This window comes from Tachyglossus aculeatus, chromosome 1 (assembly GCF_015852505.1).
Source record: "Tachyglossus aculeatus isolate mTacAcu1 chromosome 1, mTacAcu1.pri, whole genome shotgun sequence".
NCBI classification, from domain to species: Eukaryota; Metazoa; Chordata; class Mammalia; order Monotremata; family Tachyglossidae; genus Tachyglossus; species Tachyglossus aculeatus.
The window spans coordinates 84,103,061-84,128,631 of NC_052066.1; positions in this window are offsets into that span (position 1 = coordinate 84,103,061).

Consider the following 25,571-nt stretch of genomic DNA (forward strand, 5'->3'; position numbering starts at 1 on the left):
ACTTCTCTGTGCCTCAGTTACCACATCTGTAAAATGGGGATTAAGACTGTGAGCCCCCCGTGGGACAACATGATGACCTTGTAACCTACCCAGCGCTTAGAACAGTGCTTTGCACATAGTAAGCACTTAATAAATGCCATCATTATTATTATCATTATTATTCTTACAAAGCTTGTTTGGGCTTCACCCAAGAAAGGCAGGGTTGCTCCAAGAAGTTTGGTGGTCCTACCAAATCTCCCATGAGGAGGAGCAGATTTAAAAAGCAAAACTACCTTTTGCCCCAGGAGTTCCATTCCTTCAACCTCCCCACTTCACAGATAAGGGCCGCAGAGCTGACAGTCATTGGTTCCAGATTTTAACTCAATCCTGACTCTGTCTAGAGAAGTTTCCAAGAGTTGTCTGGGGTCCCAAAGCATCAATTGGCATGGGACAGAGGAGAGAGACACGGAGATCCCCTCAGGGTCTTGGGTGCTGGGCTGTCGGGAGGGGAAGGAAGGGCTTGGGCCTGTCTCCAGTGCCTTCCCTAGCTAGGACATGCTTCAGTCTGCTGCCTGAATCATTTCTCTAAAACATTATTTTGTGCACATCTCTCTCATTCATTCATTCGATCATATTTATTGAGAGCTTATTGGGTGCAAAGCACTGTACTAAACACTTGGGAGAGTACAATACAACACAAACACACATTCCGTGCCCACAACGAGCTTTGTGTTGTTATTCTTCTCTGCATCAAATAGAAACCTCTGACCACTGGCTGTAAGATATTCAATCAGCTCTCTACCTTCTATTTATCATCACTCTTCTCCACTAAACCTGACTAGACCCCAGCTTTCGATCTTTACTTTTCTCAAGTGAAGACTACATGGTCTAATGGAAAGAGCACCGCCAGCCTGGGAGTCAGAGGACTAGTCTGTAAACTCATTATGGGCAGGGAATGTCTCCGTTATATTATTATATTGTACTCTCCCAACTGCTTAATGCAGTTCTCTGCACACAGTAAGAGCTTAATAAATGTGACTGATTGGTTAATTGATCCTGGCTCCTGTGACCTTTAGACTCTAAGCTCCATAAGGACAGGGATCAGGGCTCTCAATTCTGTTATATTCTCCCAAGTGCTTAGTACAATGCTCGGCACACTGTAAGTGCTCAATAAATATAATTGATTAACTGATCTTGGACAAGTCACTTAACTTTCCTGTGCCTCCTTCCTCAACAGTGAATTAAGGATTAAATACCCATTCTCCCTCCTAATTAGACTGTGAGCCCCATGTGGGACAGGGAATGTGTCCAACCTGGTTGACTTGTAACTACCGAAGTACTAAGAACAGTGCTTGACCACTAGAAAGTATTTCCAATTACCAAAATAATAATAATTTTCTATCTCATGTTTGTCTCAACCGATCAATTGCTTCTGAGAGCTCAGCGTGGGCAGCAAACATGTTATATTGTACTCTCCCAAGTGCTTAGTATATACAGTATAGTATACTATACTATACACAGTAAGCACTCAACAAATACCATTGATTGACTGACTGATTGATTGATTGATTTCTCAGGCCCTCCCTTCACCCTAGAACTACTACTCTCTTCACATCTGGTAGACCATTCATTCATTCAATTCAATCAATCATATTTATTGAGTGCTTATTATGTGCAGAGCACTGTACTAAGCACTTGGGACTTGGGATGACATTCCCTGCCCACAATGAGTTCACAATCTAGAGAGTGGGAGACAGATATCAATACAAGTAAATAAAATTACAGATATAATAATAATAATGGCATTTGTTAAGAGCTTACTATATGCAAAGCACTGTTTTAAGTGCTGGGGGGATACAAGATGATCAGGTTGTCCCATGTGGGGCTCATAAGTGCTTTGGGGTTGGGAGTGGGGAAGAGTAAAGGGGTAAATAAAATTACAGTTAGGAACAAAAGTGCTTTGGGACTGGGAGGGGGAAGAGCAAAGTGAACAAGTCAGGACAATGCAGAAGGGAGTGGGAGATGAAGAAAAGTGGGGATTAGTCTGGGAAGACCTCTTGGAGGAGATGTGCCGTCAATAAGGCTTTGAAGCTGGAGAGAGTGGTCGTCTGTCAGATTTGAGAAGGGAGGGTGTTCCAGGCCAGAGGCAGGATGTGGGCCAGGGTGAGACAGGCAAGATAGAGGCACACTGAGAAGGTTAGCAGTAGAGAAACGAAGCATGGGGGGTGGGTTGTAGAAGGAGAGAAGTGAGGTGAGGTAGGAGGGGGCAAGGTGATGAAATGCTTTAAAGTCCATGGAGAGGAGCCTTTGATATGGAGGTGGTGGGCAACCTCTGGAGTTTTTGGGGGAGCGGGGTGATGAGTCCAGAACATTTTTGTGGCTGTGCTGCTTCTCTATAAATAAATAATACTGCTGATTGAGGAGCGATTCAGAAGCAGCAGCCCCTTCAAATGGTGGCCCTCCCTGCTAACCTTTCCCTTAAAACTCACTGTAGATAAAGACATAAATGGTATTATCCGAAGTTCCTCCTCACTTCTCCAGTACTGCTAATATTGTCATCGTGGCACCTTTCTGGTCACATGTCTTTGAAAAGCCTTCATTAGTTCTAGTCCTTCCTTCCCTATTGTGTCACTTCGGAGTCAGCTTCTCCCCTCCCAGGCGCTCTATGCCACTGCATTGGGCCTGTCTTATTTCCTTGTCATTCTTTTCCTCCACCCCAGCTTGTTTTTCTGTTATTCCTCCTGTTACCAAGGCAGCATCCAGTCCTTCAAAACTATCCTCTCCACCTAATTCCTCCAAGAAACCAGTTAGTATTAAACCAAGGCAAAAGAAGTCTCTCTGAGTCCGAATTGCCCAGAATTCAAAAGCAACAAAGTAGAGCCGTAAGATCCTCTCACGAAAGACTTAAAAAATGATTATGTTGTCCCCTGAGGTTATATGACAACAAATAATATTTGTTTCAGAATGTATGTGGTTGCGGATAAGGGGGAGAGAGAGGAGGGAAAGATGAGGAAGTGGCCTCCAAAGTTCTAAACAAAACAACAAACCTTCTCAGTTCATGAAATTAGCTGGAAACAACTAGGCTTATAGCTCTAGTCATATGAGGGGACTGAGGTACAGAGAAGTTAAGTGACTTGCCCAAAGTCACACAGCTGACAATTGGCGGAGCCGGGATTTGAACCCATGACCTCTGACTGCAAGGCCTGGGCTCTTTCCACTGAGCCATGCTGCTTTTCTGTCTTCCCAGACTGAGCCCCCTCCTTCCTCTCCCCCTCTTCCCCCTCTCCACCCCCCGGCCTTACCTCCTTCCCTTCCCCACAGCACCTGTATATATGTATATATGTTTGTACATATTTATTACTCTATTTATTTTACTTGTACATATCTATTCTATTTATTGTATTTTGTTAATATGTTTGGTTTTGTTCTCTGTCTCCCCCTTCTAGACTGTGAGCCCACTGTTGGGTAGGGACTGTCTCTATATGTTGCCAACTTGTACTTCCCAAGCGCTTAGTACAGTGCTCTGCACACAGTAAGTGCTCAATAAATACGATTGATTGACTGATTGATTGATTGATCTTTAGTATTTCCAGGAGATTCAGCTGGTGTTGCAAGATCTCCTTTGACTCTTTTAGATTTGAATCTACCTACTTGCAAGCCCTTGTTTCACTGCGTTTGATAGAATGTACATTTTACCCTTCAGGTGCATTTTTTATTAATAACCTCCAAACCCAGTCTCTTCAAATTGTTTCCTGGAAGCTCTCCCCATCAGGGAAAATAGCTCCAATACCACCCTCCAGCGGCCAATTCCTGGATCATTACAGAGTTACCTCCTTTGGGATAATCTGATGCTTCTGGCCCACATCCCCAGCAGGATCTTAAAGCGGGAGACACCAACAGGGACAATCAGCTAGGAGAAAAAAGGTGGCGGGAGACTCGTGCCTTCTCACAAGGGGACAGAGCCTTTTCTCCAAACTAGTTTTCCATTCCTGGGAGGACTTAGAACAGTTCAATGGCATGTTTTTCCAGTCTGGTTTTCAATTATTTAACTTCTTCCCAATCTGGTCTACTGGAAGATGACACTACTGACTGTTGGTATCCATTAAGCGCATGACACACCAGAAAATCCTGATCTGTGATCTTTCCAATCTCAGGTTTGGAAACTTCAGAAGCTGTTTGCAGGCCCATTGCCATTCGTGTCCCTCCTTCCCCTCCCCCACCCCCCCATCCCCCCCACCTTACCTCTTTCCCCTCCCCACAGCACCTGTATATATGTATATATGTTTGTACGTATTTATTACTCTATTTACTTATTTACTGTATTTGTACATATTTATTCTATTTATTTTATTTGGTTAACATGTTTTGTTTTGTTGTCTGTCTCCCCCTTCTAGACTGTGAGCCCGCTGTTGGGTAGGGACCGTCTCTATATGTTGCCAACTTGTACTTCCCAAGTGCTTAGTACAGTGCTCTGCACACAGTAAGTGCTCAATAAATATGATTGAATGAATGAATGAATCTGTCTTTCCACCTGAAAAATGCACAACACCTGTGCTCAGAGGGCAGGTGCCCTCTCCTTTAAGTAATTTACCTTCCATTTTACTATAATTTGTTTAAGAGCAGGTTTCTTAGCCACCTACCTGAATTAAGAAAAGCAGACTGAAGCAGTGTCACCGAAGAAGCAGCATGGCCTAGTGGAAAGAGTGCAGGCCTGGGAGCCGGAGGATCTGGGTTATAATCTCAGCTCTGCCGCTTGTTTACTGGGTGACCTTGGGTTTAATTAACTTATTTGTGCTTCATCTGTAAAATGGGGGTCAAGTGCCTCTTCTCTCTCCTTCTCAGACATTTTTATGGCATTTGTTAAGTGCTCATTATGTGTCAAGCACCGTTCTAAGCACTGGGTTAGTTACAAGGTAATCAGGTTGGACAAATTCCATGTCCCACATGGGGCTCACAGTCTTAATCCCCATTTTACAGAGGAGGTAACTGAGGCACAGAAAAGTGAAGTGAGTTACCCCAGGTCACACGGCAGACAAGTGGCGGAGCAGGATTAGAATCCATGTCCTTCTGAGTCCCAGGTCCATGCTCTATCCACTAGGCCATGCTGCTTCTCCTATAAGACTATAAGCCCCACATGGGACATGAACTGTGTCTGACCTGATAATATTGTATCTACAAGTGCTTAACTATTATTATTACTATTGGAAAGTACTTGGGACTGAGAGTCAGGAAAGTTGAATTTTCTCCCATTTTAATGCCATTGCCTTCCATATGACCTTTGGGAAGTTATTAGCCTTGTGCCTAGTGGTTCACATCTGTAAAATGGGGATTAAGACTGTGAGCCCCATGTAGGGATGATGACTTTGTCCAATCTGATTATTTTGTATTCGCTCCAGCTCTTAGCTCAGAGCTTTAGTACATTGGAAACACTTGATAAATAACACCATGATTTTGTGATTTTTGTGACCTTGATGGGCAGCAACCATAGCAAATAAGCAGTAAACAATTACCCTATAATTAGAGATTGCCAAACTTAAATGGGCCATGTGAGGCATTTGGTTCCTTAATCCTCCTCACAGTACATTGGGATTTGCTGCAGCTTTAAACACCAGCTTGTTTTTCTAAACACACAGTATGTAAAACAAAAACAACCACTTCCTTGTTTCATTAGCCTGGTGAATCAAGTGAATGCCATTCACTAAAGAACATATATAAAACTCTGATTCATCCAGACGCCCAATGTTTCACATAGGGACCCAGCCTTGCCTTGGTTTGCATAGGTGCCACCTTCTGAGACCTCTAGGGTGTATGAACTATTACCAATTTATTTACTCTAGGCATTTCTCTAGAATCCTATATCTAAAGCAATTCAATTGGAATCCTGTTGGCAACATATACGCACAGTTCCCTGCCCCAAGTGTCTTAGTTTATGAACACCTTTTAAGGGATACAGAACAAAGAGAAATGTCACTTCTCATCCCCCCATCAACCTTCCTCCAAGATAGGCTGTTTCCCATTAAATACCCTCAAGGAATTGTGCTTTTTCAGATTTAAAACAGATTCCACCTTCCTCTCTGGGAACTCTCACTTAACCATCTTTTCTTTCGGGAAGCTACTGTATTTTTGGCTAACCTCTACTCCTTCAATACTCCAAAAAGATATGAATGTAGATTGACCTTTGGAACTCACCCTAGTATTTCTTCAACACAACTGGTATCTTTTTTCCCTGCTGAATTCCTCAGGTGAAGGGCATTCTTCTCCATAGAACCAATCAGCTCACCCTTCCCTAACTTATTTCACCGATATCTCACATCACCTCAGCCCACACACTTTACTCCTCTAGGCCCCACTTTTTCTCATCTTCTACTCCCTTCTGCATCACCCTGACTTGCTTCCTTTGCTCTCCCTCCAACCCCACAGCACTTATGTATATATAATAATAATAATAATGACATTTGTTAAGCACTTACTATGTGCAAAGCACTGTTCTAAGCGCTGAGGGGGTGACAAGGTGATCAGGTTGTCCCCCGGGGGGCTCACAGTCTTAATCCCAATTTTACAGATGAGGTAACTGAGGCACAGAGAAGTGAAGTGACTTGCCCAAAGTTACACAGCTGACAACTGGTGGAGCTGGGATTTGAACCCATGACCTCTGACTCCAAAGCCCATGCTCTTTCCACTGAGCCATGCTGCTTCTCTATCTGTAATTTTATTTATTTGTTTTGATGTCTGTCTCCCTGGCACCCCCCACCATCCCCAAAAGACTGTGAGCTCACTGTGGGCTGAGAATATCACTGCTTATTGTTGTATTGTACATTCCCAAGCACTTAGTACAGTGCTCTGCACAGAGTAGCACTTAATAAATACCACTGAATGAATGAACCAGATAGCTCTGTTAGCTACCTGATGCTAACAGAGCAGAGCTAGCAGATGCTAAATGGGGACTTTATTAGTATTTTGTAGCTCAATCCCTGTTGGTTTTAGATGGTAACTGAAATACATGAGTATGTGTCAGACTGATAAAGCTGTTTTTAGTAGTGTGGTCCTTGGTAACAATAATAATAATAATAATTTTGGTATTTGTTAAGCACTTACTATGTGCCACACAATGTTCTAAATGTTGGGGGAGATACAAGGTAATCAGGTTGTCCCACATGGGGCTCACAGTCTTAATCCCCATTTTCCAGATGAGGTAACTGAGGCACAGAGAAGTTAAGTGACTTGCCCAAAGTCACACAGCTGATAAGTGTCGGACCCTGGATTACAAACCATGACCTCTGACTTCCAAGCCCACACTCTTTCCACTGAGCCATGACAACAACATTTTTCTTATTAGTTGGCAAGGTTTTAGAGGACAGCATCCATGTCTTCTACATTTATTGTAAGCGTCCAAAATACCTAGTGTTAGTGTTCTGTACATACATAGTAGGAACTCAAATACTAATGATGATGAAGAAATAAATAGTTAAGCCAAGAGCTAGAATAAATGAGAGCTGATAATACAAGACTCATGTGCACAGGAGTGATTTATTGTGATAGAACAAATGAGAAAAGGTGAAAGGCCATAGAAAGAAACAGAAAGATAGATTCCACTAGACTGCAACTGCCTAGAGGGCAGGAATCCAAGCATGTCTATTGTGTTCTCCCAAGTGCTTAGTATAGTGCACTGCACGCAGTGAGTGTTCAATATGCATTATTCATGGCAGGATGGATGGGTGGATGCATCCAGCGAGGTTGAGGAAGAAAATGTCTCCTCAGAGGAATCTTCAGAAGAACTGGAATCTGCAGGCACATATCATGAAGCCTAGCCAAACCAAACTTGCTGAAAGATTTTCAAGCTAAAGGATCAATCTCTGATTGTGGCAAAGATGCTTTGAGAAACAGCATGGTCTAGTGGAAGAAGCACATGACTGGGAGTCAGGAAACCTGAGTTTTAGTCCCAGCTCTGTCACCTGTCTGCTGTGTGCCCTTGGGCATGACACTTAACTTGTCTGTGCCTCAGTTTCCTCATCAGTAAAAGTGGGATAAGATACTTGTTCTCCCTTTTCCTTGGACTCTGAGACCCATGTACCATAAGGTTGGGATCTGACCTGATTCCACTGCTGTTTTGGGCAGGGAACATGTATACCAACTCTGTTAAATTGTTATATTTACTCTCCCAAGAGCTTAGTACAGTGCTCTGCACACAATAAGCACTCAGTAAATATGATTGATTGATTGTATCTGCCCAGTGCCTAGTACATTGCTTGACACATAGTAAGTGCTCAAGAAATATCACAGTTGTCATTTTTATTGTGATCCTAGTTCTAGGTCTGTGCAGAAATGGAACCAATCAGTGGTATTTACTGAGTGCTTATTATGTCCAGAGCACTGTACTAAGCACTTTGGGAGTATAGAACAAGAGAATTAGTAGACATGTTCCCTGACCATCGATATCTTACAGTCTAGATGGGGAGTCTAGTGGCGGGGGGTGGGGGGGTGGTGGTTCCTCAAAGTTCAGTTCTGGGCCCCCTTCTATTCTCCATCTATGCCCACTTCATTCACTCCCACGGCTTCAACTACCACCTCTATGCGGATGATATCCAAATCTACATCTCCAGCTCTGATCTCTCTCCCTCTCTCCAGTCTCGCATGTCCTTCTACCTTCAGGACTTTGCTACTTGGATGTCCTCCCATCACCTCAAACTTAACATGTCCAAAACAGAGCTCCTTATCTTCCCTCCCAGACCTTGTCCTCCCTTTTACTTTCGCATCACCGTAGACGGCACCACCACCCTTCCTGTCATGCGAACCCATAACCTTGGCATTATCCTTGACTCCTTTCTGTCATTCATCCCACATATTCATTCATTCATTCAATCGTATTTATTGAGTGCTTACTGTGTGCAGAGCACTGTACCAAGTGCTTGGGAAGTACAAGTTGGCAACATATAGAGATGGTCCCTACCCAACAACGGGCTCACCAAATCCTCCCCTTTCAGGGTCACACCTAGAGAGTTTCCAGTACTCTACCAGTCTTGACTATGCGAGGGAGAGTCAAGCAGAGGCATACACATTCCATTCCTAGCTTGGACAGTGGCTAGCAAGTGGAACCAATCTGCTATAAGTCAAAACTCCCCTGTGCTGGGCAGCAGCGGCTTGGGAGAGAGTCGAGGGCAGAGACTCATGTTTACTGCATGGCAGGAGGCAATGGCAAACCACTTCAATATTTTTACCAAGAAAACTCTATGGATACACTACCAGATGATTGCAGATGGAGGCAGGGCGTTCCGGGAGAGATGTGATCATGGTGTCCTATGGGTCAGAGACTACTCGCATAAGACAAGACACCAAATCCTGTTGGTCTCATCTTCACATCGTTGCTAAAATCCACTCTTTTCTCTTCATCCAAGCTCCTTTCACATTTATATAATCACTCATCCTATCCTGCCTGGATTACTGCATTAGCCTCCTTGCTGACCTCCCAGGTTCTTGTCTCCTCCACTCCCGTCCATTTTTCACTTTGCTGCATGAAACATTTCCCCCCTCCAAAAAATCTCCAGTGGTTGCCCATTGACTTCCGTATTGAACAAAAACTCCTCAGCATTGGCTTTAAAGCACTTCATCACTTCTCCCTCTCCTGCCTTACCTCACTTCTCTCCTTCTACAACCCAGCCCACACACTTCACACCTCTAGTGCCAAGCTTCTCATTGTGCCTCAATCTTGCCTGTCTTGCTGCCGATCCCTAGCCCATTTGCTGTCTCTGACCTGGAATGCCCTCAGTCCTCAAATCTGACAGACAATTACTCACTCCTCCTTCAAAGCCTATTGAAGGCACATCTCCTCCAAGAGGTCTTCCCAGATTAAGCCCCACTTTTCCTCATCTCCTACACCCTTCTGTATTGCCCTGACTTGCTCCCTTTGTTATTCCCAACTCCTAGCCCCAAAGCACTTATGTACATATCTGCAATTTTATTTATTTGTATTGACATCTGTCTCCCCGCTTCTACATGATAAGCTCACTATGGGCAGGGGATGTCACTGTTTACTGTTGCGTTGTACTTTCCCCAGTGCTTAGTATGGAGCTCTGCACAGAGTAAGTGCTCAATAAATATGATGGAATGAATGAATGAGGAGACAAGACATTAATTTAAATAATTTGTAATAGATAATTTAAAGATATTTACATAAGGGAAACATGAACAGTTTCTAGGATAATAAAAAGATCTTACTTAAAAAGAAGAAAATGCTTCCCACTGTGGCAGGAAACAGATACACCTGCTATGATTTTCTTGGCATAACTCGGGCTGTTAAAAGTTTGTCCCCCACCTCTCAGGCTGGGAGATGTTTAGAAGCAAAGAAGACCTAGTTTGACCTCACTGTGAGCAGGGAACATGTCTATTAACCCTATTAAATTGCACTTTCCCAAGTGCTTAGTAATAATAGTGCTTCAGAGTTTAGAACAGTGCTTTGCACATAGTAAGCACTTAACAAATGCCATTATAATGATGGCATTTGTTAAGCACTTACTATGTGCAAAGCACTGTTCTAAGCTCTGGAGGGGGAATACAAGGTGATCAGGTTGTCCCAAGTGGGGCTCACAGTGTTAATCCCCATTTTACAGATGAAGTACCTGAGGCTCAGAGAAGTTAAGTGACTTGCCCAAGGACACACAGCAGACATATGGCGGAGCTGGGATTAGAACCCATGACCTCTGACTCCCAAGCCCGGGCTCTTTCCACTGGGCCACGCTGCTTCTCTGTGCTTTGCACACAGTAAGCACCCAATGAATACGGTGGTTTGATAGATGGATTGAAAACTTGTTCTTCCTCATGGGGCGGGCGCAGGAAGTGCTTTGAAAGCATATTTCATAACTGAACTGCTGAAAGAAATATTGGACTGCTAAGGGCTCTAGGTCCGGCAGCCACAGCTGCCGTAAGCTCTGGGTTTTGCAATCCCTCTGAAGGCCTCTCCCGTTGTCCTCTAGCTTTTCCCCAGCCTCCAGAGGGAAATCCGACGACTGCAGCATAGGAAAAGGGCAGCTCAAAATGAGGATGCGATTTACCAAGAGTACGTATCTCCACCTAGTGGTTAGTAGCTCAAGGCTTTCGTTCATTCATTCAATCGTATTTATTGAGCGCTTACTGTGTGCAGAGCACTGTACTAAGCGCTTGGGAAGTACAAGTTGGCAACATATAGAGACGGTCCCTACCCAACAGTGGGCTCACAGTCTAGAAGGGGGAGACAGACAACAAAACAAAACATATTAACAAAATAAAATAAATAGAATAGTAAATATGTACAAGTAAAATAGAGTAATAAATATGTACAAACATATATGCAGGTGCTGTGGGGAGGGGAAGGAGGTAAGGCGGGGGGGATGGGGGCGGGGGGGGGAGGAAGGAGAGGGCTCAGTCTGGGAAGGCCTCCTGGAGGAGGTGAACTCTCAGTAGGGCTTTGAAGGGAGGAAGAGAGCAGGCTTGGCGGATGGGCAGAGGGAGGGCATTCCGGGCCAGGGGGAGGACGTGGGCCGGGGGTCGACGGCGGGACAGGCGAGAACGAGGCACAGTGGGGAGGTTAGCGGCAGAGGAGCGGAGGGTGCGGGCTGGGCTGTAGAAGGAGAGAAGGGAGGTGAGGTAGGAGGGGGCGAGCTGATGGACAGCCTTGAAGCCGAGGGTGAGGAGTTTCTGCCTGATGCGCAGATTGATTGGTAGCCACTGGAGATTTTTGAGGGGGGGAGTAACATGCCCAGAGCGTTTCTGCACAAAGATGATCCGGGCAGCAGCGTGAAGTATAGATTGAAGTGGGGAGAGACAGGAGGATGGGAGATCAGAGAGGAGGCTGGTGCAGTAATCCAGTCGGGATAGGATGAGAGACTGAACCAGCAGTGTAGCAGTTTGGATGGAGAGGAAAGGGCGGATCTTGGAGATGTTGTAGAGGTGAGACTGGCAGGTTTTGGTGACGGATTGGATGTGAGGAGTGAACGAGAGAGCGGAGTCGAGGATGACACCAAGGTTGCGGGCTTGTGAGCCGGGAAGGATGGAAGAACCATCAATAGTGATGGGAAAGTCAGGGAGAGGGCAGGGTTTGGGAGGGAAGATAAGGAGTTCAGTCTTGGACATATTGAGTTTTAGGTGGTGGGCAGACATCCAGATGGAGAGGTCTTGAAGGCAGGAGGAGACACGATCCTGAAGGGAGGGAGAGAGAGCAGGGTCAGAGATGTAGATTTGGGTGTCATCAGTGTAGAGATGATAGTTGAAGCCGTGGGAGTGAATGAGTTCACCAAGGGAGTGAGTGTAGAAAGAGAACAGAAGGGGACCAAGAACTGACCCTTGAGGAACCCCTACAGTAAGGGGATGGGATGGGGAGGAGGAGCCTGCAAAAGAGACTGATAATGAACAGCTGGAGAGATAAGAGGAGAACCAGGAAAGGACAGAGTCTGTGAAGCCAAGGTTGGATAGGGTGTTGAGGAGAAGGGGGTGGTCCACAGTGTCGAAGGCAGCTGAGAGGTCGAGGAGGATTAGGATAGAGTAGGAGCTGTTGGATTTGGCAAGCAGGAGGTCATTGGTGATCTTTGAGAGGGCAGTTTCAATGGAATGTAGGGGATGGAAGCCAGATTGGAGGGGGTCGAGGAGAGAGTTGGCGTTGAGGAATTCGAGGCAGCGCATGTAGATAACTCGTTCAAGGAGTTTGGAAAGGAATGGTAGGAGGGAGATAAGGCAATAACTAGAAGGGGAAGTGGGGTCAAGAGAGGGTTTTGTTAGGATGGGGAGACGTGGGCATGTTTGAAGGCAGAGGGGAAGGAACCAGTGGAGAGTGAGCAGTTGAATATGGAAGTTAAGGAGGGGAGGAGGGATGGAGCGAGAGATTTCATTAGATGAGAGGGAATGGGGTCAGAAGCACAGGTGGCCAGAGTAGCACTTGAGAGGAGGGAGGAGATCTCATCTGAGGGCACTGCTGGGAAGGATGGGAGAGTAGCGGAGAGGGTTGAGAGCTGGGGGGTTGGAGAAGGGGGAGGAGTGACTTTGGGGGGCTCAGACCTGATGGATTTAATTTTAATAATGAAGTAGGAGGCCAGATCATTGGAGGTGAGGGAAGGAGGAGGGGGAGTAACAAGGGGCCTGAGAAGGGAGTTAAATGTATGGAAGAGCTGATGGGAATGATGGGCACGGGTATCAATAAGGGAGGAGAAATAGTTTTGATGCAAGGCTTGAAATAGACTTGATATACCAATCCTCCAGTCTTCCAGATCACAGTCCCACATCGTCCTTAGCATCCCCCCTTGAACGGGAATGTCCAAATCTGAAATAATTTCTGCTTACTGTTTGGATAATAATAATACTGATAATAGCAAGCTATCTCTGATTCAAGTTGTTCAATTTCAAGTGGCAGATTATTACGGAAAAACACTTCAGGTAGCAGCATGGCCTAGTGGATAGAACACGGGCCTGGGAATTAGAAGAATCTGAGTTCTAATTCTGACTCCACCACCTGTCTGTTGTCTGACTTTGGGCAAATCAATTCATTTCTTTGTGCCCCAGTTGCCTAATCTGTGAAATGGGGATGAAGACTGTGAGCCCCAAGTGGGCTATGGACTGTGTTCAACCTGGACCGATTACACTGTATCTCCTCCAGCTTAGAACAGTGCCTGGCACATAGTAAGTGCTTGGCAAATACCAATAAAAAATACCTGTTCACCCTCCTATTTAGACTGTGAACCCTGTGTGGGACAGGGACTGTGTCCCGTCTGGTGAACTTTTGTCGCTGGGCCCCGACCATAGTGGAGGTGAGGCCTGGGACGGGGAGAAGGGGAGCGCGGGGCCCCGGAGGCAGGGAGCAGCGGCCTTGGAGACAAGCCAGGTCATGGGTTCAAATCCCGGCTCCGCCAATTGTCAGCTGGGTGAATTTGGGCAAGTCACTTCACTTCTCCATGCCTCAGTTCCGTCATCTGTAAAATGGGGATGAAGACCGTGAGCCCCACATGGGACAGCCTGATCACCTTGTATTCCCCCAGCGCTTAGAATAGTGCTTTGCACATAGTAAGCGCTTAACAAATACTATTATTATTATTATTGTATTTAATCCAGCGCTTAGAACAATGCCAGACACAGAGCATAAAAAAACCAAATAATTTGTGGGTAACTAAAGAAGCTGACTTTCTCTTCTTTCTACATAAACATCTGCACACTTTTCTGTTTTCTACCTCAGGTTGACTTTCATCCCCTTGGCTGTCACCTTTATTGGCTTTTCAGGCCCTCGCCTTCTCTGACTTCTGAGTCTCTTTGGGCTACACGTTTTTTGGCCTTTTCAGCTGCTCCAAGTCCCTTTCTCTGCTCTATTTGTTCTGTGCTCTGACTTGAGGTCAGGGTAGGCTTCTATCCATCCAATCTGCCCCTTTTTCCCTCCCTCCCTCCCATGTGAATGACTTACACATTGGTGGTAAAGACTTTCAACTAGACTTTCTTCCTTAGCATCCTTGTGCACCTAGCTTTGTCAACCCTAGCACATTGCACATAGTTAAGCTCTTAACAAACTGAAGAATTATTAGCATTGTGTAACATTCAGGTTGGGCTTGTGTCTGGTTCCTTCCCAAATTAGGTCCATGCAGACTTCTAATTAAATCAGGTCACCCTTAGCAACAAATACTAGAAGGCCAAAGACTCTGATTCTGGAAGGGTACAGATCTGAAAGAATTGCAAAACATTTTCCAAATTCTACTTGGGGGTCACTTTCCACTAAGCTTTTAGCTGAAATCCAGAGGTTGGTTCCTAGCTCTACTATGCAGCAAGGAGAAGCACTCATACAGGGCTTAACGCAGTGCTTTGTACACAGTGAGCAATCAATAAATACCACTGACTGATACAATCTCAACCATTTTGAGGAGCCCAAAGTGCTTAACCGTCTATAAGCCAGTCAATACCCCTGGAAGTAGGAAGGGGCAGGTCACATTACCCCCACTTTATTGGTGGGGAAACTGAAATTGCCAACCCAAGTTTTCTCAGTGATTCAGATCCCAGAGCCAGGAAACAGCAGTATGGCCTAGTGGAAAGAGCAGGGATCTGGGAGTTAGCGGACCTGGGTTCTAATCCCGGCTCCACCACCGTCTGCTGTGGTACCTCAGGTAAGTCACTTAACTTCTCTGTACCTCAGTTTCCTCAACTGTAAAATCAGGATTAAATGCCTGTTCTCCCTCCTACTTAGACTGCTAGCCCCATGAGAGACAGGGACTGTGTCCAACCTAGTTACCTTGTATCTACCCCAGCGCTTAAAACGGTAGCAAAGTAAGCACTTAACAAATACCATTAAAAAATACCACCTGGCAGACATTTTTCTAAATGATGGAGACAAATAGGCAGCCCCAGGTTGGGTATTCAAGAGGGAAAATGTCAGTCTCCACTTTCTGAAAACTCCCCATAGTTTTACAACTGATTGGTATTTATAGATCAATAAAAACAATATTGTCAAAAACTAAAACATCAGATGTTTTAAAAGGATCTAAGAATAGATTTCTGGGTTATTCAAGGCCCACCTCATTCACTTACTTATAAACTTCCCATAAGCTTTGAATCATGGGCTTTCTTTGAGAGAACCTATCGGGTTTAAGTTCAGTTCTCTCAAGTGAGGGTGGGAGAAGCTTAGCCACTCCTCCAAACTAAAGTCTGAATGACTTAATTTGACCAGATGGAGAGGAGCTGAGAAGCAGCATTGCCTCTTGAAAAGGGCAGGGGCCTGAGAGTTGGAGGACCTTGATTCTAATTCTAGTTCTACCATTTGTGTGTTGTGCAACTATGGCAAATCACTTAACTTCAATTTGCCTCAGTTACCTCATTGGTAAAATGGGGATCAAATCCTACTCCCTCCAGCTTTGACTGTGAGCCACATGTAGGACAGGTTCCAACCTGATTATCTTGCATCCCCATTTTACAGATGAGGTAATTGATGCACAGAGAAGTTAAGTGACTTGCCCAAGGTCAAAGAGCAGACAAGTGGCAGAGCTGCGATTAGAACCCAGGTACTTCTGATTCCCAGGCCTGTGCTCTTTCCACTAGGCCACACTGCTTGGCACTCAGTAAGCACTTAACAAGCACCATCAAAAAAAAAGGGAAAGTTCGTGCGTCTTAATTTTAATACTAATGCTTGTTTGTAATTATATTATATTTGTCTCCAAGGGGGAATCAGAGAACTTCACTGATACCAGACTGATTCATTTCTTGCTGCTGCGAAGCTGAAGATAGAGGTGTAAGAAGACATGTAGGGTGGCACTAAAGTTTCAGGGTGTCAGGGAAGGAAGAAGATCCCCTAGGCAAACACATTCAAAGCCCCAGTTGCATTTGGGAGAGTTAAGTCCATGATCTCAATAACCTTCCCAGCATACCTAGCAGTGGCTTAGGAGAGAAACTGAGGCTTAACAGGATGAAGCGACGTAGCCAAGGTGCCTGATCAGAGGCAGAGGTAAAACACAAGCCAGAAACGCTCTCACCTCTGTGTTCTCTAGACAAGAGTATTGATTCTCAAACTCTTTTGCCAGCATCTATTTTGATAGAGAAGCAGCATGGGGTATTGGATAGAGCACGGGCCTGGGCCTATTCTAATCCCGGCTCTCTTATTTCTCTGCTTGTGTGACTTTGGGCAAGTCACTTCACTTCTTTGTGCCTCAGTTACCTCATCTGTAAAATGGGGATTGAGAGTCTGTGTACCTTACATGGGACAAGGACTGTGTCCAACCAGATTTACTTGTAATCACCCCAGTACTTACTACAATGCCTGGCACATAGTAAGCACTTAACAAGTACAATAATAATTATTATTAATTATTATTATTGTATTCAATTATTCAATTATTATATGTTGCCAACTTGTACTTCCCAAGCGCTTAGTACAGTGCTCTGCACACAGTAAGCGCTCAATAAATACGATTGATTGATTGATTCAACTACAAAAGGCCCCTAACAAAATCTTGTGCTCTGTCCCCAGCCCCTTTTTCTAGCCCAGTTTCCCCTCTGGTTATGGTTGGTTTAGTGGAAAGAGCACAGGCTTGGGAATCAGAGAATCAGAGGATGTGGGTTCTAATCCCAGCTCTGCCACTTGTCTGCTGTGTGACCTTGGGCAAGCCACTTAACTTCTCTGGGCCTCAGTTCCCTCATCTGTAAAATGGGCATTAAGACTGTGAGCCCAAGGTGGGACAACGTGATTACCTTGTATCTACCCCAGCCTTAGAACAGTGCTTGGTACATAGTAAGTGCTTAGCAAAACTATTATTATTATTATTATTATTATTATTATTATCATCTTTACAATATTTCCCGTGGCTTGCAAATGTCTTGAGGACAGAAACAGCTTCTCTCACTTCAGTTCTAGGTTCCCCAACCTTACAATCCAGTCCAGTGCACCAATAGGTGCTCAATAAGTGTCATGGATGATGATCCCTAAGCCCCACTCTTTTGACCTCTCCAATCAATCAGTGGCTTTTTACCGAGCACTTATGTGCAGAGCACTGTACTAAGCACTTGGGAGAGTACAATTCAACAGAGAAGTAACATGGCATCGTGGCTAGAGCACTGGTTTGGAGAGTCAGAAGGTCATGGGTTCTAATCCCAGCTCCACCACTTGTCTGCTGTGTGGCCTTGGGCAAGTCACTTCACTTCTCTGTGCTCAGTTATCTCATCTGTAAAATGGGGATTAAGACTGTGAGCCTCAAGTGGGACAACCTGATTTTTTTGTATCCACCCTAGCACTTAGTACAGTGCCTGGCACATAGTAAGGCTTAACGTATACTATTATTATTATTATTATTATTATTATTATTATTATTATCGGAATTAGCAAACCACATTCCCTAGCCATAAAGAGCTTACAGTCTAGAGGGGTAGAAATATTAATATGAATAAATAAGTTATAATAGATAATTTAAAGGTATGTACCTAAGTGCTGTGGGGTTAGGGGTGGGGTGAATATCAAATGTCCAAACGTTACAGATCAGTGCAAAGATGACACAAATCTCCATTTTGTTTCCACTGGGAGGCAGTGTTGTACAATGGAAATAGTCAGAGGGCCTGGGTTCTAATTCTGACTCTGCCATTTGCCTGCTGTGTGACCTTGAGGAAGTCACTTAACTTCTCTGTCCTCAGTTTCCTCATCTGTAAAATGGGTGTTCAATACCTGTTCTCCTTGTCTCTTAGGCTGTGAGGTCTGTGTAGGCTGTGGACTTGTGTCCAACCTGATTATCTTGTTAAGTATCTCAGGACTTAACATAATGCTTCGCACAGAGTAAGAGTTTAACAAATACCATTGTTATTATCATTATTGTCATTATCATTAATTATCATCCTATCCCCATCTTGGCTTTGTTTTATCTCCACCTCTGTCTCTGGGTGTCTCTAGGGCTTGGTCTCAGGCTACTTGGTTTGTATGATATCTCTGTTATCTCTGTCTCTCATGTGTTTGGGTCTCTGCCATCTTGGAATGCGGGTCCGCTCTGTGAACCTCCCTTTGGACGCTTCCCACCCTATACCTAGGGTTCAAAATGAAAAATTGACACCCGTCACTTTACTTCGATTAATCAGTGGTATAATTGAGCACGTACCGTGTGCAGAGCATTGTACGAAGCACTTGGAACAAGGCAATATAACATGGTTGGTAGACATGTTCCTTGCCCCAGACAAATTTACAGTCTAGAGTGGGAGGCCCACATTAAGGTAAATAAGCAATTTACAGATGTGTACGTAATTGCTATGGGGCCAAGGGTCCGGTGAATTCCAAGTTCCCAAAGGGTACAGATTGAAGTGCGATTGCCAGCAGAATCTCTGGCTCCAAGACTAATGAACTCTCATAGAACTTCAGGGGTTCTCTAAACCAACCTGGATTAACCACTTTACTCTCTCCCTCATAAGAAATATACTTAATTTATACCTAGACTCACTCTTCTCCCACTTCAACCCAGGCCACACACTTTGCTCCTCTAACACCAACCTATTCACTGAATTCTCTCTCATCTCTTTTGTCATTTCACCCCTTGCTCGCATCCTCCCTCTGGCCCAAGTTTACTACCTCCTTCCCATCTGATAGACCACCACTCTCTCCATCTTCGAAGTCCTAATAAAATCAATTCTCTTCCAAGAAGCCTTCCCTGACTAACCTCTCACTTTCCCATCCTATTCACCTTCCCTTCTGTGTGCCTATGCCCTTCAGTCCCTGTGTGACTTTGGTCAAGTCACTTAACTTCTCTGTGCCTCAGTTACCTCATCTGTAAAATGGGGATTCAGACTGTGAGCCCCACGTGGGACAACCTGATCACCTTGAATCCCCCCAGTGCTTACAATAGTGCTTCACACATAGTAAGCGCTTAACAAATACCATTGTTATTATTATTTTTATTGTTATTATTCAGTCTATATAGCTTAAGCACTTCACTACCTGCCACCAGCCCAACAGCGTTTACACATATAATCTTATATTCTGCTGCTTCGCTATCTGTGTTTTATTTTAATGTCTGTTCTCCACCACTAGATTGTAAACTTCTTGTGGGCAGGGATGGTGTCTACCCACTCGATTATATTATCGTCTCTCAAGTGCTCAGTACTGTGGTCTGCACCCAGCAAGCATTCAATAACTATCATGGATTGATTGATCAATTAACTCTTTGTATCAAAAGAGGCCTTGAAAGTGTTGATCTCCAGGTCTGGAGCTGGATGAGGGACTAGGGGGAGGAGGAAGAGGGAATGATCAATCTGAAGAATACCAGAGAAGGACCTGTGCAGGCCTACAGGGCAAATGCCTAGTGCTTGGACATTTCCCTGAATAATAATAATAATATTGGCATTTATTAAGCACTTACTTTGTGCAAAGCACAGTTCTAAGCACTGAGGAGGTTACAAGGTGATCAGGTTGTCCCATGGGGGGCTCACAGTCTTAATCCCCATTTTTCAGAAGAGGTAACTGAGGCCCAGAGAAGCTAAGTGACTCACCCAAAGTCACACAGCTGACAAGTGGCGGAGCCAGGATTTGAACCCATGACCTCCAACTCCAAAGTCCATGCTCTTTCCACTGAGCCACGCTGCTTCTCTGAATCCATCAACCTGTTACTGGGACATTTATTTGGGATGAAGCTCACTGCGGGCAGGGAACGTGACTACCATCTCTGTTATATTGTACTCTCCCAAGCACTTAGTACCATGCTCTGCACACAATAAGTGCTCAAAAAATAATTGAATGACTGCTTGATTAAAGATATGAATTAAGTTCCACTCGGTGTAATGATGACCATGGATGACTACTGGTTTCAAGGTAGACCATCTCTCCCCACACTTGTCCTTGCTCTTCTCCCACTACAACCCAGCTTGCACATATCCCTCCTCTGGTTCCAGTTTGGTTACTGTACCTTTCTCTCATCTCTCACCATCAGCCTCTTGCTCACACTCTGCCTTTTCCCTGGTACTCCGACCAACTTCACTTCTGACAGACCACTGCTCTTCCCAACCACTGCTCTCCCCATCTTCAATACCTTTCTGAAACTGCATCTCCTTGAGGAGGCCTTCCCTGATTAATTTGTCATCTTCTCACCCTACTTCACCCCCTTCTGCTACTTCAGCACTTCCACATGTCCTGAGTGCTTGAATACTTAATTTCCTCTACCCCACACATCCTAGTAGCCTTCATGTGCATATAATAGTTCATTCAATCATATTTATTGAGCACTTACTGTGTGCAGAGCACTCTACTAAGTGCTTGAGAGAGTACAGTACCACAAGAGAAGCAGCGTGGCTCAGTGGAAAGAGCCTGGGCTTGGGAGTCAGAGGTCATGGGTTCTAATCCCGGCTCCGCCACATGTCTGCTGTGTGACCTTGGGCAAGTCACTTAACTTCTCTGAGCCTGTTACCTCATCTGTCAAATGAGGATTAAGACTGTGAGCCCCAAGTGGGACAACCTGATCACCTTGTATCCCCCCCAGTGCTTAGAACAGTGTTTTGCACATCGCAGGTTCTTAACAATTGCCATTATTATTATTATTATTATTAACGAAAAACATACATATTCCTTGCCCACAAAGTTATTTTCTACTACTTCCTCCTATCTGTAATTTATTATTATGTTTGCCTCTCCTGCTAGATTGCAAGCTCCTTGAAGGTAGGAACTATGTTTACTACCTCTATAGCACATTCACAAGATCTGGGTACATCTCTGCATGGCATATGAGCTCAATAAATATTACTGAATAGGGAGCTCCCATATACATTTTCATAGAACTAGTTTAGGACACCCAGTCACTGTCCAGATTCCTCCCCAAGGGTGTTCCAAGAAGTAAAATCTCCTCAGAGCCAAGGAGAAAGAGGTCTGCTGACATTCCACAAACCTGCCACCATGTTTGGCACACTGCAGGAGAGCCCTGCAAATCATTCATTCATTCAATCATATTTATTGAGCACTTACTGTGTGCAGAGCACTGTACTAAGCCCTTGGGAAGTACAAGTTGGCAACATATAGAGACGGTTCCTAACTAACAGCAGGCTCACAGTCTAGAAGGGGGAGACAGACAACAAAACAAAGTATATTAACAAAATAAAATAAATAGAATAGTAAATATGTACAAGTAAAATAGAGTAATAAATATGTACAAACATATATACAGGTGCCGTGGGGAGGGGAAGGAGGTAAGGCGGGGGAATGGGGAGGGGGAGGGGGGAGAGGAAGGAGGGGGCTCAGTCTGGGAAGGCCTCCTGGAGGAGGTGAGCTCTCAGTAGGGCTTTGAAGGGCGGAAGAGTGTTGGCTTGGTGGATGTGCGGAGGGAGGGCATTCCAGGCCAGGGGGAGGACGTGGGCCGGGGGTCGATGGTGGGACAGGTGAGAACGAGGCACAGTGAGGAGGTTAGTGGCAGAGGACCAGAGGTTGCAGGCTGGGCTGTAGAAGGAGAGAAGGGAGGTAAGGTAGGAGGGGGCGAGGTGATGGACAGCCTTGAAGCCAAGAGTGAGGAGTTTTTGCCTGATGCATAGGTTGATTGGCAGCCACTGGAGATTTTTGAGGAGGGGAGTAACATACCCAGAGCGTTTCTGCACAAAGATGATCCTGGCAGCAGCGTGAAGTATAGATTGAAATGGGGAGAGACAGGAGGATGGGAGATCAGAGAGGAGGCTGATGCAGTAATCCAGTCCAGTCGGGATAGGATGAGAGACTGAACCAGCAGGGTAGCAATTTGGATGTAGAGGAAAGGACAGATCTTTGTGATGTTGTAGAGATGAGACCAGCAGGTTTTGGTGATGGATAGGATATGAGGGGTGAACGAGAGAGCGGAGTCGAGGATGACATCAAGGTTGCGGGCTTGTGAGACGGGATGGATGGTAGTGCCGTCAACAGTGATGGGAAAGTCAGGGAGAGGGCACGGTTTGGGAGGGAAGATAAGGAGTTCAGTCTTGGACATATTGAGTTTTAGATGGTGGGCAGACATCCAGATGGAGATGTCTTGAAGGCAGGAGGAGACACGAGCCTGAAGGGAGGGAGACTGTGAGCCCACTGTTGGGTAGAGACTGTCTCTATATGTTGCCAACTTGTACTTCCCAAGTGCTTAGTACAGTGCTCTGCACACAGTAAGTGCTCAATAAATATGATTGATTGATAGATTGATTGATTGAGAGAGAGCAGGGGCAGAGATGTAGATTTGGGTGTCATCAGCATAGAGATGATAGTTGAAGCCGTAGGAGTGAATGAGTTCACCAAGTGAGTGAGTGTAGATAGAGAACAGAAGGGGACCAAGAACTGACCCCAGAGGAACCCCTACAGTAAGGGGATGGGAGGGGGAGGAGGAGCCTGCAAAAGAGACTGAGAATGAACGGCTGGAGAGATAAGAGGAGAACCAGGAGAGGATGGAGTCTGTGAAGCCAAGGTTGGATAGCGTGTTGAGGAGAAAGGGGGTGGTCCACAGTATTAAAGGCAGCTGAGAGGTCGAAGAGGATTAAGATAGAGTAGGAGCTGTCGGATTTGGCAAGCAGGAGGTCATTGGTGACCTGTGAGAGGGCAGTTTCCATGGAATCACAGAGGACCAGGGTAGAGAAACAGCGCGGGAAAGACAAATGACTGTAATTGTGCATGAATGTGACTACCAACTCTGGCATATTATACTCTCCCAAGTGCTTAGTACAGTACTCTGCTTAGTGCAGCAGAGCTTAGTGGATAGAACACAGGCCTGAAAGTCAGAAGGACCTGGATTTAAGCCTGGCCATGTCCCATATCTGCTGTGTGACTTTGGGCAAGTCACTTAACTTCCCTGTGCCTCAGTTACCTCATCTGCAAAATGGGGATAAGAGTGTGAGCTCCATGTGGGACAGGAACTGTGTCCAGCCTGAATAACTTGTATCTACCCCAGAGCTTAAAACAGTGCTTGGCACATAGCATTTAACAAGTACCATAATTATTTTTTCATGCAGTAAGTACTCAATATATATGATTGATTGATTGAATTGGACTTCAGACTTTAGTACAGTGCTCAGCACACAGTACGCATTCAATGAATACCATTGATTGATTGGGCTATGGGAGGGCTACTGTACAAAATTCTGCCAAATTCCTTTGAGGCAGAAAGAAAAGGGAAAGGTTCAAGGTTCCTGTCTAACCACAGCTCTGCAGCTGACCTTAGATGAGCCGAATAGCACCTGAGAGCTTGAATTTCTTCAGTGGGTGCAGCCTGAGGCTACCAACTTATCTTGTTCTGTAACTGGGTAGATTTTAGAATCGTTTGCAAATGGCCTGATGTGCCTACCCCCTCTAAATTGAGAAGCAGCATAGACGAGTGGAAAGAGCACAGGCCTAGGAGACAGAGGACCTGGGTTCTAATTCTGGCTCTGCCACTTGTCTGCTGTGTGACTTTGGGCAGGTCACTTAACTTCTCTGTACTTCAGTTTCCTTCTCTGTAAAATGGGGATTAAGACTTGTGGGCCCTATATGGGATAGGAACTGTGTCCAACCCAATTATCTTGTAATAGTAAGCTCTTAAGAAATACCACAATTATTATTATTATTATTAGACTTTAAGCTTGTTATGGTCAGGGAAAGTGTCTTCTAATTCTGTTGTAATAATAATAATTATGGTATTTGTTAAGCACTTCCTATGTGTCAAGCACCGTTCTAAGTGCTGATAATAATGACATTTATTGAGTGTTTACTATGTGCCAATCACTGTTCTAAGTGTTGGAGTAGATACAAGGTAATTAGGTTGTCCCACATGGGGCTCACAGTCTTCACCCCCATTTTACAGATGAGGTAACTGAGGCACAGAGAAGTTAAATGGCTTGCCCAAGGTCACACAGCAGACAAGTGGCAGAGCAGGCATTAGAACCTACATTCTCTGACTCCCAAGCCCGTGCTCTTTCCACTAAGCCACACTGCTTCTCACCTACTCTCCCAAGCACTTAGTTAAGTGATCTGCTCATAGTAAGTGTTCAATAAATATGATTGTTGATAGATGAATACAATCTTTCTGTAAGCATTTAACTTTATCTCTTATGAAGCACTGATTTAACAGCCTCTTCTAATTAAGTAAAGGTCATTTAAGAAATTTATAGAGCAGAAATCTTTATCCTCATTTATTAACTACACTATGTGGGAATCACTGATGAGCATGTCAGATGTAACATCTTTTTCAGAATCCCCCCACAGATTGCTTGGAGGGCACCATCCCACTCTGCCACACAATGACAAACAATATAGTGGAAAATTGCAAAACAATGGAAATTTGCACAAAGAAATGCAACACTAACTTTGAAAATGGTCCAACAGGCTAAAAATGAGGAAATCCAAGCGGGCGGGGATAGGGCTGGCATTGACATATGAGGGGCTAGAAGAGATGAGGAGACATTATGTTAACACTCAATTCAGATTTGAAGCTGGAGGAATGCGTCAGGACTTTCACCACCCTATTTCTGAATGTGGGCATCAAAGGCAAGGCAAGAGCCTGATATTTGGCTTTCAGATGGAGTTTTCCAGTGCATTATCCCTGATATTTGCCACCTGGTGGGTGACTGTTCCATAACATAGTCCTCAACAAATCAGCTAGAGTGCTGGTGGTCATCATGTGGTCTAATAACTAGGTTGTTTTTTGGAGAGCCCCTGGGATCGTGATATGCTGCTGAGCATCAGCAATCTGTTTTCACACTCTGATCTGACAGCTGAAACAGAATCAGCTTTAGCCCAGTGGAAGTGAATGTAGTGACATGGCTTAACAGCATGGTGTAGTGGTTAGAGCACAGGCCTGGGAACCAGAAGGTTTTGGGTTCTGATCCTGTCTCCACCCCTTGTCTGCTGTGTGACTTTGGGCAAGTAACTTCACTTCTCTGTGTCTCAGTTCTCTGAGCTGTAAAATGGAGATTAAGACTGTGAGTCCCAAATGGGACAGAGACTGTGTCCAACCTGATTTGCTTGTATCCACCCCAGGGCTTAGTATAGTGCCTGGCACTTAGTAAAAGCTTAACAAATGCCATAATTATTATTATTATACTTATATTGTACGGTACCACTGAGGTCACATTTACAGGTCAGAGAGGAATTTGAAGACATTTACTCCAGATTTTCCTGGGGCACGGGTGCCTTCCCCATTGGGTCTTAGCTATAGGAAAATTGGGAGGGTCTT